The sequence below is a fragment of the Amblyomma maculatum genome, chromosome 10 (genome assembly GCF_055883805.1).
Source record: "Amblyomma maculatum isolate TAMU_Amacu chromosome 10, ASM5588380v1, whole genome shotgun sequence".
Lineage (NCBI taxonomy): Eukaryota > Metazoa > Arthropoda > Arachnida > Ixodida > Ixodidae > Amblyomma > Amblyomma maculatum.
This window is the reverse complement of record NC_139353.1, coordinates 149,073,682-149,088,162: the sequence shown is the minus strand read 5'-3', so window position 1 is coordinate 149,088,162 and position 14,481 is coordinate 149,073,682. Positions and strand designations below refer to the sequence as shown.

Sequence of the window (14,481 nt, the reverse complement as noted above, 5' to 3'; positions counted from 1 at the left end):
GAGAGCGGACGAGAACCGGCGTATTCAGTATATTGTGGCCGATGGCAGGTCCTCTAGATGATCATCACACTTGACATATGATTTCTCTTCAAGAAAATCCCACCGTATTACTAGACCCATTCCCTTTCGAGCAGGCATATCTAAAATGTGCTTAAAACAAAATATGCATACAACATAATAAAAAATATATAAAAGCGGATGCTACTGTTATTGTTGTTCGTTCTGGTTGTTATTTACGCCCTTTCTGCTATGAAGGTTACATTAAAGGAACAAGGAAATTATAAAACCAAACTTAGTAATATAAAATAGATTATTCTACAAATATATGCGCTGTCCAATTTACTAAGCAGAGGGTAAAATCTCGCACAATATATTCAACTACACTAATGACCACTGAATGAAATTTGGGCATGGAAATTAAACGTTTAAAATGCCTTTTTAATGGATATGAAATATAGAACAAAGAATAAGTCTAAAAAAGCAGTTCCACGCGAACGATGTACACTTAGGTTAAGAAAGTTCGAGTAAGGCGTATTTCAATCGCACTGATCGTGCTCATGAACTATGGTCAGTCAGAGACTTTTTATTTTTTTTTTTATTCATACGGTTAACCCTCTATATGAGGGTCATTACAGGGAGGGAAACACATACAATTCTCTTCGCTAAAATACACTCTATAGAACAGAATTACAAATTTGCACTGTAATGCTCCAAGAACGACTTAACACCTATCTCAAATTTTTCTACTTCTGTTTGGTATAGAACTTCGCTTGGCAGTTCCAGATTTCTACTGCATAGGGAAAAAAGGAGTAGCGATATACATCACTACGTGTAATAATAGGATGCTATACCTTACTGTTATTTTTTTCGTGGGCAACGCCTCAGAGGACGTGTAACATAGTGTTGTTTATTAACTTTTACTTTATCATTCATTATCAGAAAAAAAAAAAGTTTCAATTTCTGCTTTGTTCTTCTCATTTCTAGTGATTCTAACTGACACTGGTTTAACATTTCTGTGACTGAGTCAGTGCGCCGGTATTCAGAACATATAAAACGTGCTGAAATCCTTTGCAATCTTTCCAGTTTTCATTTTAAACCCTTTTGAAGTGGACGTCACACTGCACTTGCGCACTCTATGATTGGCCGCACGAATGTCTTGTACGTAATCAATTTAATTTCTCTAGTCGCATTCGGCAACTTCCTCCGCTGGAAACAAAGCTTCTGATAGGCTTTTAAATAGATATTTTCAATATGGGTGCGCCAACACAGATTATGTGTTAGTGTCACTCCCAAGTATCTAAAACGCTTTACCTCATCTAAAGAATTTTCACCGATATTATATTGAAACGGCATAACATTCTGCTTCCTTGTTACATGCATTTGAGTAGACTTTTGGTAATTTATTTATGCCCCATTTCAGGCAGCACGAGTTTGACTGAAGGCACCTATTTAAATTCATCTGATCTTCCGGGGAAGCCACAGGAGAGTAAATTAAACAGTCATCAGCAAAAAGTTTCATTTTGACAGGTGATTGAATGATAGGAGAAATATCATTTATATATAACAAAAACAAAAGCGGACCTAAAACGGAGCCCTGTGGCACCCCCGACAGAACTTCACGCTTATCTAATAGTGTGCTTTCTACCTTGACAACTTGACAGTGGTTACCTAGATACGCCTGAATCCATAGTACTATATTTTCACTGATTCCTTATCTGCGCAGTTTAAAAAGAAGTTTATGATGCGGAACTTTATCGAAAGCCTTCGCGAAATCCACACAGACCACATCTACCTGCTGACTTTCGTCTATAACCTTGCAAAAATCGTTCACTGCTTCAATCAACTGCATCGAAAGGCCAGTCCGAAAACCATGCTGGAACGGACACAAAAGGTCGTTCATTTACAAAAAATGAAGGATGCGTTCAAAAACCTTGCAACATACGGAAGTGAGTGAAACCGGTCTAAAGTTCTTTACAAGAAGTCGATTACCGTAGCCTTTAAAAACCGGAGCTACTATAGCGCTGCGCCAGTCATTAGGTAAAGAATGATCACTTTTCAAATAAAATTTGCAAGTAATAGGACAATCACTCATCACACCGTTTAAGGAATTTCATCGGTATTTCATTAGGGCCGCACGATTTCTGGGAGCGTTACTTTAGTTTATGCAATGAAAAAGGTCTACTACAAAAGTGGCTGCGATCACAACTGGCTCATTTACAGCATGCTACATATCGTCAAATTCAGACTTTAATGCGAATAGTAGGAAAGGGTGAAAGTGTATGTGTGTGTGTGTGGGGGGGGGGGGGGGCGTTGGCCCCTCAGTATGTACACAATTTGTTTAGAGAGCGCCCCCCCCCCCCCCCCCCCACACACACACACTTCCCCGATCCAGTTCTGGAGTTATTGCGTGACCGCTGAGTGATGCTCCACGCGGCATGTCTGCAAGGTGAGGTCTAAACGGCGTATGACGCCGTTTTTTACTGCAATGAAAGCAGTTTTAACTGTGCCAAATGGGCCACTTACGCAAACTTCACCTTCCTTCTTTGTACAGAACGCCTCGGCCAAGTCACGTACCACCTGGTTACGGCTCCTCTTCAAAACAATATCTGCCAATAAATGCAGGCATGCGTTATCGCGTGTAGCGTCTGGGCATGCGCCATAGTGGAGGGGTAAATCTGACCCAGTACCCGATTTCATCCAAAGCTGGTTTTCTTTTCGGCGATCATTAAAACAAAGGCCTGTCTGTCCGATGTAAACCCTGTCACAGGTGAGATGGACCTCACAGACAACACCCATCAGGCATCTGACGAAACGAATGGCATGATATGCTTGATGCAGTCCGCCTTACTCCTCCCTTCGGACATAATCTTAAGGCACAATGAGGCCAACTTGCCTACGGTGTGCCGGCGGTTTTTTTCAGTCCCGTGCAAGTTGGCCTCATTGTGCCCTCTGCGTTCTGTATAAAGAAGAAAAATAAGTTTGCGTAAGTGACCCATCAATCAGATATTGTATCAGAATGAAGGCAATATTTTTACACTGCGCTTAGTGTGCGACTTGACAGGTTGAAGTTATATAAAGTTTTTTTTTTTTTTTTTTTTTTTTTTTTTTCTCCAAATAAGATCAGTCGCGAGTCTGCGCTTGTGGGGTAACTTCTTGTCCTTGCATATTTGTCCGCAGTACCCCCCCCCCCCCCCCCACCCCCACACACACATTTTTTTTTTAATTTATCATGATTGACCGACTCGCCCAACGACGCTCCCTCTCTTAATAATAAACCACTACCACCACCAACTGATTCTTTAAATCCACACTATACTTACTAGAGGTGCATACCTTTCTCAAGAAAGAATTTCGTTAATTTCTGATGCCATCGTTCGGAAGCTATATAATGAGAATTATCCTTAGTAAATACCTGGTGCCATCCAACTCTAAAAAAGCTGAGAAGTCGATGTAAGACTGATTACAGAGACAGAGCAAGCAGATTACGTGCTTCCAGGTCCCCCATATTCGCGGAAACAGTTAATTCAAGAAGATCAAGTAGAATTCAAATACCGCACACTCTCTTATGTTACCGGTCGGTTTTATAAGCTTATAAAATTGTGAGAAATTTAGGCAATGATTTTTTTTTTTTTTCAGCGGGAAATCATTCTAGCAGTCCTTGCAAGCGTAATTCCTATGAATAAAGTTCACTCGACTTACGGCTAAACTGTAAAACCTAATATTAAAAAATAAATAAATAAATAAATAAATAAATAAATAAATAAACGATGGATGTACAAATGAAATGTCTCGACAGCACGCAGAAAAAAGAAAAAGAAAAAGGAGTATCAATTTCAGACATAACCGCGAAGTAGTTTGGCGCAACAAAAGTTTTGCCACCCCCCTCCCTTAGCTGGCTGCAGCTTTTTCTTTTTTTACGCTGTACGCGCTTTAATTGTAGCTCTGCGTTAGTCCCAGTTCTTTTCTCAACCAGCAGGCCATCCTCTCTCTAGCTTTTTTTTTTTTTTTTTGTATTTTATCTCCTTATTCTCATCTGTGTACCCTTTAGTTCACGTTTGCGGCACTTTTTCTAAAGGTCGACAGCTCTCGACCCCCCCCCCCCCCCTCCCCCCATTTCTTGTTCCCTTGTTTCCTTTCTACATGGCGACAAGTTTCTTTTCCGGTCCCCTTCCACTTGTTCAGCCTCCCTGTTTTCAAGAACCGTGAACGTTTGGGCGAGTTGGTCAGACGTACTTGACATCAAGGGCGCGGCAGACAGAGACGAGGACAGTGCCTCGCCTCTGTCTGCCGCGCCTTTGATGTCAAGTATCCCTGTTTTCGCCGCCACATAAATGCGCCGCGGCCGTTTTAGCCATATACATCCCTTCTGCTTCACGCCGCGTCGTTCGCTGTTCGCGTACGTCGTCAAGTGTGGTTTTAATTTCCCAAAGCATCTATTTATCGTTCAGAGCAGACAACGCGCTGCAGTCGGCGCTGTTTGTACGTGAACGAACAAGAGTTTTTTTTTTTTTTTTTCTGTTAGGCTGGCTTTGGAAAGGGCATTCGCAGTTTAAAAGAATTATAGTAAGTATGGTTGAAAGCTTTCCCGTCACGGCAAGAAAAAGAAAACACACAATAAACCGGCGACGACGACAAATCGCAGGATTTCAAGGAGGAACGCGACGATGGGGAGCCGACCGCGCTTGCTCCGACTCTGTGCTGTGCCGAGCGGGGAGGCGGCAGACAACCTAGAAAGTATTTCCAGGGACCGCAGTTGGGGCAAGGGCAGTACCAAGCCGAAACAGCACAAGAAGTCAGTCGCCTGGGGAGCTCGTTTCCCCGACTGAACTTCCCGGAATTCAAGGTCACACACCTGCCTTGACTTTAGCTCTGGGGAACTTCTGCCCCTATGCACACCATTAAGACAACTCGGCGGCGCGCCTTTGCCTTCCGCCAAAAAGGGAAGGATATTCCTTGTCACCGCTGCTGGCGCCAGGCAGGAAGACATGAATGGGTCGCTACCTTCCATTCCGGCGAGGTGGCTGACCGCAGTGAATGGAACCCTCGCCTTCGCTGCCGCCGCCGCGGCGCCTCCGATGACCGCCGATCGCCGGCAGCCCCTTGGCGGGAACCACGGTGTTCATTGTAGGCTTGCGTTAGCCACATTTTAAGATATACCTTGTCGTAAGTCAGTCGGTAAACGAGATGCCCTAGAAATGCGCTGTAGTTTTCTTGCCGAGAAATCGTCAAGGCATTCCACACGTCCATATTGACTCGACCGCACCGGGGAAGACAAGAGGCGCCGGCGTGGTGGCGGCTTCCGATGACGGTGCCTGCAAATGCAGATATTTCCTTACTTCTGTGATGTCGAATGAGACAATCATGCCCCGGGAATGGTTCCAGTGAGTCACCCGAGCGGCGGCGGTGATGGCTGGCAAGCGAAGACGCCGGCCGCTTGCGCCTGGACGAAGCCGGGGAACATATCTCCTTTCTGAGAAGAGAGTCAGACCCTTTGTTTCCCACAGCAGTGTTAGCCGCGATGTACACAAACCTTCGGCCTGGACACTCAGTGGTTTGACCAAATTGGAAATTTTCCAACTAAAACAATCGATCGAAATTCAGCTGTGTTTTCACCACCCATTAAGCTACACCATTCAACCTCAATTGGTGCTTACAATTGGAAATAAATGGCCGTCCATCAAAACCAAAAGACCTCAAATGATACACCAACTAGGACCAAATGGTTTGAACTGCGTAGACGGAAGGAAAGAAGAAGACCATGCAAGCATGATCTTGCATGGTTTAGCCAGGTTGTAAACGGTTTGAATTAGGAGGGCGCTCAAGCTTCGCCTTCACACGCGGCGCGCCACTGCGAAATCTTTGCACTGTCCTCCAAGGAGAGAATGCCGCAATGCCGCAATGCCACGCGCAATGCCAAGCGCAGTGTGTACGAGAGCAGACGCGCGCGTGCGCACGCGTGTGTGTGTGTTTAATGATTGGTTTACAGGAAACTAAAGGCTAATCGCGGCGGCCGCTCACGCGCAGTCGTTTGTGGACAGTTTCGCCTCCACCGGAACGCAGCCGCCGGTGCAGTATCTCACTTAGTTGGGTAACTTGGCTCCGGTTAAGCTCATTAGGGCTCAGAGTGGTGAAATCAGTTGTAAACGTGTACTGCGACTAGGGAGCTTAAAGGATTTCCAGTTGGAGCTTTATTCACAAGAGAGCATGAACCAACATTTCTAGAAAGGAATTGAGATTAACAGGACTAGAAGCTTTTACAGAAATCAAGCGAGAGAAACATATGGAAACAAGTAAACATGGCGAAATTAATTATGATTAAGCTCCTAGCACCTTTCTTTACAAGAACCCAACTAGTATATCAGATGTATAAGTGCAAATCTCAGTCAAGGATATCATCCACACTTGGCATTCCAATCGGGAATGCTCCCTTAATACCCTTAAACAAAATCGAACCAATGGGTAGTTTCAAGTGGTTTTCTGGGTTCTAAAAAACTGAAGCTAGTCCAAATCGGTCCAATAAGCGGTCGAATCGGCCATACAACTGTAAGCTTATTATGGTGGAACCAGAGAGTTAATTAAGGTAGAACCCATTTGAATGCCTAGCTTGAGCTAGGCAACCCAAACGGACTACAACGCCCAATTGGACCCCCCCCCCCCCCTTTTTTTTTTTACTCCATCATTACTAAACAAAAACAGCCCACGACTGCAAAGCGCGAAGATTCCTCCTTTGCGTGCATTCATGTGGCTGCATGGTAACATGTGGCGGGGGTGGAGCCAATGAAGACGCTAGTGGCCAATTGGTGGTGGTGGTAATGGTTTATTGAATAATCAAAAAGGAAAAAAAAGAGTGTTGCCGGTCGCGGCAACTGCGATCTAAAATCTGAAACATCCGAGATGGGGCCGGCGGGAAAGAAAAGGGGATAGGCCGGAAGGGGCGAGAGGAAGTACAGAGGGCAGTTATGGCAAGAAAGGACAGGGTTGTCAAGCGGTTGGGATCCCTAGCCAGCTACATAATTCCTCCGTACCACTGATAAATCGCAAACTGGCGGGTTTGAGAACGCTTAAAATTTTTGACTTCGTTTCCTTGTTAACTATTTGCTCGTAAGCCCTTTCTCAACCATTGCAAATATGCAACATCTAAAAGCTGTTGAGCGTCGTCCGCCTACCTCATCGCCCAACGGTGAAGCCTTCGGCCCCTTTCCCGAACATATCAGGGCAAGGAAGGTGATGCTCTATGTAATTCATGTACGTTTTGATTATCAATACGCCTTAATTATTCTGCCAGAGCGATAAAATGTCGGGGTACAAAAGCTGAGGCCCAGAGGCAAGGGCACCACACTTACGGGTATGAGTAAGACGATCTTTCACCGCCTGTGTTTGTTATTAAAAGTCATCTTTTGGTTTTATTTCAAATGTCTTTACTTCAACGAGAGCCTCGGTAAACCAATTGGGAGCGCCTGCCATGCACCAAACCACTTTTCATAGTTTAAAAAATCTGAAAGCAAGTAAACAATCTTTTGAACGCTTAGAACTTGCTGAATGTTTGCAATATTGAGAGAATAATCTGATTACTATTGTACGAGTATGAGAGACGACAATATTTAGACTCAAGTTTCGCATTACGAGTACACGCGAAATAGCCATTCACATAGCCTTTTCATTCCGCGAACTCTTTTGTAATGAAATATTTTTGGATGCTGTTGTTTTGAGATGGTTTTGAGGGGAAAACAAATCAAGGTATGCCTCTTTTCACATTGCCTCTCTTCTACACTTACAACAGAATACAATCTAGCCTTCAACTTCACTGACCGGAATGATGCACAAGAACGGTTGCTTCAGCTTTGAAATTAAATGTCGTGGATAATTTTTACCGGCATGTCTCAATTCAGGGTTACGGCGACGGCAATGGGGCTGCTTTTCGATCGAATGGACTTCAACATATACGAACACCGTCACCGCTACCGCGAACCGGCAGTGCGCAAGCCAGATATCTGCGCATATCGCGCTATCGCGGCAAATTCAGAGAGTGCAGTAAGTAAGACTGTAAATATAAAACATGTAATAATAAGGTTAAATTAACACTTAAAATACTATCGTTATGAAATTATGAAATAGGCAGCAAAAAAAAAAAAAAAAAAGCTCGAGTTTTTGCTCAAGGTTATCCATTGAGATCCACTTAATACCCGGAGAGATGCTGCGTACTCCTCGCAACAAAAATTCTTGCGCCGAAAAACTAATTAGGGCAGCAGAGGACCAAACCACGTACTGTTTTCATAGGTCGTCGGTCTCATTTAGGCTCACATTCAAATCGTGATCTGAGTCGTGAGTCCGGACTCACGTTCAATTGTGAGTTTATTCATGTTCAAATCTGAGTCTATGCGAGTCTGGATTCACATTCAGTTCATGACTCGTGGTTAGTCCGACTTAGTAAGTTCCTATGAAATCAATGAATGCTTGGTCAGGTGTTGAACAATAATGATTGTGAGCGATTGGGAAATCGGCACGAGTTGCTCATTGTATCTCAGTGGACACGAGTTGCCTGTGTACTTGCAATACTGAATAAGCTTTTGGACGTGCAGATAATACTGAGCAGTTTCGGGTTTTTCCTCGTAAATAATTATTTTGGCTATGACAGTTCATCTGGTTAATCACTTTTTTTTTTTTTTCTTTTTTTTTTTTTTGTCGTCGGCGTGCTCTTTTGCGGTGGCTCTATATAGACTTCATTTTGTTTAATTCAGAACGCGTTTCACGAGTGATTTCATCGGTTAGCTGATCATTGGTCGAGAACGATCCGAACGAACCAGGCAAGCTATGCATAGCTGGTAATTATGCTAATGACGTTAGAGCCCATTGTGTCGCCGTATTTTTTTTACACTTTTTCAGTGCTTCAGCACTATCTACTCACATTCTCGCAAAAGCCCGATGTTGAATGATTATAATAACTGGTTCACAGGTAGGGAAAGGCGCAGTATCTGTCACCCTTGTTTCTGTGGACACCTGACCCGCGCCGTAAGGGAAGGGAGGAAGGTGGGAGTTAAAGTGGAAAGAGAGAAAGAGGAGCCGTAGTGGAGGGCTACGGTGTAATTTCGACTACCTGGGGATCTTTAACGTGCGCTGACATCGCACAGCACACGGACGCATCTTCGCTTCGCCTCCATCGAAACGCAGCCGCCGCGGTTGGGACGGGTACTCCGACACAGTAGCCAGCCGGGCATCTTATCATTGTACCACCCCGGCGGGGCCCGATGTTGACGCCGATTCGACTTTTCCCGAGGGACTTCAGGTGTCCACACAAACAAGTGTGACTGTGCCTTTCCTTTCCCTCCGGCACAGTAGTCTTACTACTGCACCACTGAATTCGCCCCGCAGCGGTGGTGCAGTGGTAAGACGCCCGATTACTGTGCCGAAGTTAGAGCACTGCACGGCCTGATTTTGCGGCCCGTGCCCATAGTTTGAAGCCCGAGCCTAGCCCGGGCCCGGCCAACGCCTCCTAAGTTATAGGAGGCGTTGGCCCGGGCCCGAGCTGACGTAAAGCAGGCTCGAACCGGGCCCGCGCCATAAAGATTCGATCCGGCCTAGGCCCGGCACTCAGTCTGCGCGGACACCTTAAAAATGCAGTCGAGGCGAAAAAAGAAAACGCTTAACGCTTGTTTATTCCATCATAAATGACCTATTCCTGATTGACATGCCAACGTTATATAACAGAGTGCACATCCCTAATAACGTGGAACGAAAATTCCAAGCACATCGAATGGAAAGGATTTTCAAGAGTGCATGAAGTATTCGTTTTTTTATCGAAAGTGCGCGAGACTACACGACCAAGAACTTGTTGGCTGCTAGGATTGGATGTAGTGGCTATCGCACGAGGAACTGTTCACCTACCTTCTGTATGCGTCTTCCACGTGTGCTAGCCACTATGTCAGAAGCGAGATTGTAATAAACTTACCAATAATATCGTATATGCTAAGAGTCATGAGTAATTCTCTCTGTTGTTTCAATTGCTGGATTAGCGATGGCAGGTATGTCGTTCACTTTTTTTTTTTTTTCTTTGGTGATGACTGTATTTCATGTGTAATGCATTTTTTGTAATTTACTACTATGAGTGTACTTTTGATCTGAGCAAAGCTCCTGTCTTAGCCCTGCATAGAACTGATAGTACTGTTAAATTAAATAATGCTGCTTAAATGGTACATATAGTAAAAATTAAGATGTGAGAAAAATGTCACAAAATATTCTTCTGAGCTGAAGAGGTCATTTTAAAGTACTGGCAGAAGCAAATGCCTGGACAAGAAATTTCTAACACCACTCAAGAGCTATGGATTACAAAGATTTTAAATATGGCTCTGTATTATCAATTAGCTCTTGAGGGAAGTTATTTGCTTAATCACACACAAAGAGACTGCCCCTGGCAACTACGCCACAAGAACCTGTCTCATAAAGGGCAGGAAAAAAAAAAATCCACAGGATCTTGTGCAACAATATTGTATTGAATAACTCATCGCCGCTCTCCGCATCTTTATGGAGGCGGAAAAAGACGCCTGTTTATTTTGCATAAATATGTGTTTGAACAACCGAAGATTCCTAATGAAATACGTTCTTATTCAATTACGTTTCTCGTAGCGTAGAGATTTTTTGAAAATAACCGACATGCAATTAAAGGCGCTTCTCCAGTGATACGACGAAGTGTGCTTACTGATGGCTGAAAAATCCCAAGCTAGCCGAGTTGTTTTGCCCACATTTTCTTTTTCTTTTTTTTTTTCGCTTGTGTTGAGTGCCGAGTGGCGTGCGCACCTAAGTTACTTCGGCAAACCACTAAGTGCAGCTGATTAAACTCGGTCTATAAATTAGCTTTCTCTCATTCGACATTAAAAAATGTACTATTAGTGGTTTATTCGTAAACCACTTTCATGACTTTAGCGGCGGGATTTCTTCATTCCCGAAGAAGCACTGCACAGCCAGCCAAAGCCCGCCCAAGCCACCCCTTCAAGCCCTTACCCGGCCCAAGCCCGCAAATTCAGGCCCGAGCCCGGCCCGGGCCCGGAAAAACGGCAAATTTCAGGCCTGAGCCCGTGCAGTGCTCTAATCGGGATCGAACCCGGGTACTCCGGGCCGAAGTACGCGGGTTCGAACCCGACCACGGCGGCTGCGTTTCGATGGAGGCGAAACGAAGAGGCGTCCGTGTGCTGTGCGATGTCAGCGCACGTTAAAGATCCCCAGGTGGTCCAAATTACTCCGTAGCCTTCCACTACGGCTACTCTTTCTCTTCTTTTGATTGGTTCACAGGAAGCGAAAGGCGCAGTATCTGTTACACTTGCTCTGTGGACACCTGAACCGCGCCGTAAGGGAAGGGAGGAAGGTGGGAGTGAAAGCGGAGAGAGAGAAAGAGGAGCCGTAGTGGAGGGCTACGGAGTAATTTCGACCACCTGGGGATATTTAACGTGCGCTGACATCGCACAGCACACGGACGCCACTTCGTTTCGCCTCCATCGAAACGCAGCCGCCGAGGTCGGGTTCGAACCCGGGAACTCCGGCACAGTAGTCGGGCGTCTTACCACTGCGCCAACCCGGCGGGGCTCTATTTTCCACTTTCAATACCTCCGCCATTCCCTTAGGGTGCGGTTCTGGTGTCCACAGAAATAAGCGTGACAGATACTGCGCCTTTCCCTTCTTGTGAGCAAATTATAACTCCGGTGAACTCTGATGCGTTCACGGGAACGCTGGTTGTGTTCGACAAGGGGCGCGCGATGTACCTGTGCAGCAAGAACGCTAAAGCTTTCGCATTTCTCCACTGCAGATTCTGCAGTGCTCTCGGAAATTTTAGTGTTGCAGCACATAGTCTTGTTTGGAAGCATGACCGCCTGATTAAAAAAAAAAAAAAAAGAAAAAAAAACAACAAAAAAAAAAAACTAGTCTCTCAGATGTCCAAGAGGAGAATGGCGAAAGCCTACCCTTCCTCTCCTATCCTTTGCCTCTTATCGGCGTTCATTGCAGTGCTACATATAACTGCCGAGTGTGTTTAGACGGTGCACGATCGCTTCTGTCGCGTGGCGTTCCTTGGTGCGCATTTAAGTGAGGGATTGCAGATGGCAGGAACGCTAGACAAGAACACATCTCGCGGAATCGCTGCGCAGTTCGGACCTGGGCATACAAGACCGGATCCTCAAGCGAGCCTATGAGGTCGCAACAGGCTTGACCTGCTGGCCAGACGTTGACAAATCTCGCGCACGGGATTTCGCTTCATGAGCCTAGAAAGGTTTTTGCCTTAATAACGTATAATAATTTAGACACAACACACACAATCTGTCAAAACGCCCTGCTGCTGCACGATATTCCATGATCAACTCAATTAAACCGTCTGTATTTTTTCTTGCGCGCCCCGAATTCCTACGTGTAATAAAGGTTTTCTCTCTCTCGTAAATTATGCATTGGCTATGCCCGAGGTTTCGTCGGCCGGGCGGTGAGCACCTCGTTTCCCGCGGCGCGAGGGAGGGCCTGCTCTCGTTCCATGATATAACTCGCCATTTTAGCCTGGAAAGGCGCATCTTCCCTCCACCGCACAATTCATTAAGCAAGGCCCAGGAGATAATCTGGCGCCAGCTACAAACCCGCTCCTTTCCCTGCCCCAAAGTTTATTCACATATATTCAAAGAGCAGGTTGACCCTGAATGCAAAGAGTGTGGCGTCGACGCTACTTTAGACCACATTACATGGGGGTGCGCGGCCTATCCGCCACCCGCCGATTTGCTGCCAGCTCCATCTCTGGAGGAGTGGGAGGCCGTGCTGCGCTGCTCGGACCCGGCCCTCCAGGCTCGGGTCACTGAGTGGGCCGAAGAGATCGCCGACAGGACGCAACTGGCGGCCATCTGGCGCGGCCAGCAAGCAAACTAAACCACTTAAAGCCGATCCATCCATGCATTGGCTTATACGAAAGGCGCAGGTAGTCAAGTTTGCTTGAAAGTTAAACTATGACGTGAAGCGCGGGTCTACCTATAGCGTAGTGAAGCTTTCGCTTCAAATGAAATGCATGCGCGACGGGCCGCATGAGCGTAGGTCTAGTCCTCAGCTGAGGCATATCAAGATGAAAGCTGTCCCCGTGTCCCACAATGCCTTCTCTTCATCCAATGTATTCGTGCCTTTTCTTAAAGTGCTCTTCAGCCTTTTAAAGATCATTGTGAACTGGTTGCCTGAAATATTAACATCTCAACGTAATCATATATTGAGCGTGCCTGGGTAACAAGACAAAGAACATGAAGTTAGCGCAGAAAACTAGGACTATGGAAGAAGACTCAACATGAGCGCTTCCTGGGCCCTCGTTTTTTGCGCTAACTTCATCGTGAGTCAGATTCAACTAACCCAACTTTACACCTATATTACAAACCAAGTGTCTAAAGATATATACATCCGACGTATCCATTCAATTCTCTGTGCAGGTACGTCCGCATTCCGTTTGCTACGCGTGCATGAAGCTCAGCTTTCGTGACGCTCTAGGAGGTGCTAAGAAGGTCTCGGCAATTCTTACGTCGTATTCCCACAATGACGCAGATCATTGTATTCACTCAAAGTTGTGTGCGGCGAGCACCGCTTGTCACGCGCACAGGTTGCAGGCGGCAGGCGACGCGACGTACTCCAGCAATACGCATGTATGTCCATTCACGATCGGACAGTTCTCGTTTCTACAATTAAATTATTAAATTGCCACCTCGATTTGCTCGTAACCTAACCGAGCTACTCCTAGCATCTGCGCTGTCTTCGATCCTGCACCGACCTCCGACGTCCTAATACACCTTAAAAAAACGAAGCACGGGCTCGCACAAAAAGTGCTCTCCTAATTCGTCCCGCGTGCTGAAGACATGGACATCAAGGGTGTCAAAACAGAACATCCGGCCGTGCACTTGCAGAGCACGCCGCGAAACAAAATTTTGTTCGTTCGTGTGCTCCGTTTTATTTTGGGGGCACTGGTAGGTTTACGCTATGCGTATGATCCGCTTCCGTACGAACAGCGATGTTCTTTAGGCGTTTAGGAAAGGACTGGCCAATTAAGTGCTCATCTGCATGTAGCTTCGTTTCTGGTTAAATGTCTCGTGCATGGAATTTACACTCATGTATATGTTCGAGGTTATAGCGTGAGCGGAAGATATGCGGTGTCGGGTTTCGGTAGCCGAGATAATCAAATAGCCAAGGAGTAAATTTGCAGTTTAACGCTGCTGTGCAATATACAACCGAAAGGCGTGCTGTTTTTCACGCACGATGCCAATTGCCCAATTTCGGGCAGTGTGCACACACGGCAAAAACAGGGGCTAAAGCTAGCCACCAGGGGACTCACGCTTGTCCAATTGTGCCAAGTTCCATTTTTTTCCTGTAATTACTATCGAAACAAACCGTCACTTACGCACCCATTGAGAATCCCTTCAGAGTTTCGGGGCATTTTTTGCAGGATGTCGCGATTTTATGTGAAAGATATGTACAGACTTTTATTTAGCG

General features: G+C 45.7%; 1 protein-coding gene across 9 annotated transcripts in view; it reads right to left on the bottom strand.

Annotated features, from left to right (window-relative positions):
• LOC146177699 (uncharacterized) overlaps positions 1-14,481 on the bottom strand; it is a 45,679-nt gene that overhangs the window by 17,032 nt on the left and 14,166 nt on the right. The window contains exon 3 of one of the 9 annotated variants that reach the window (XR_014701070.1): positions 2,524-2,606. The exons of 7 other annotated variants lie outside the window; for them this stretch is intronic. The gene's annotated coding sequence lies outside the window, so the exon portion shown is untranslated. Of the gene's footprint in view, positions 1-2,523; positions 2,607-6,691; positions 7,496-14,481 lie in introns of those variants that run through there. One more of the 9 variants, XR_014701068.1, reaches the window with a different exon arrangement.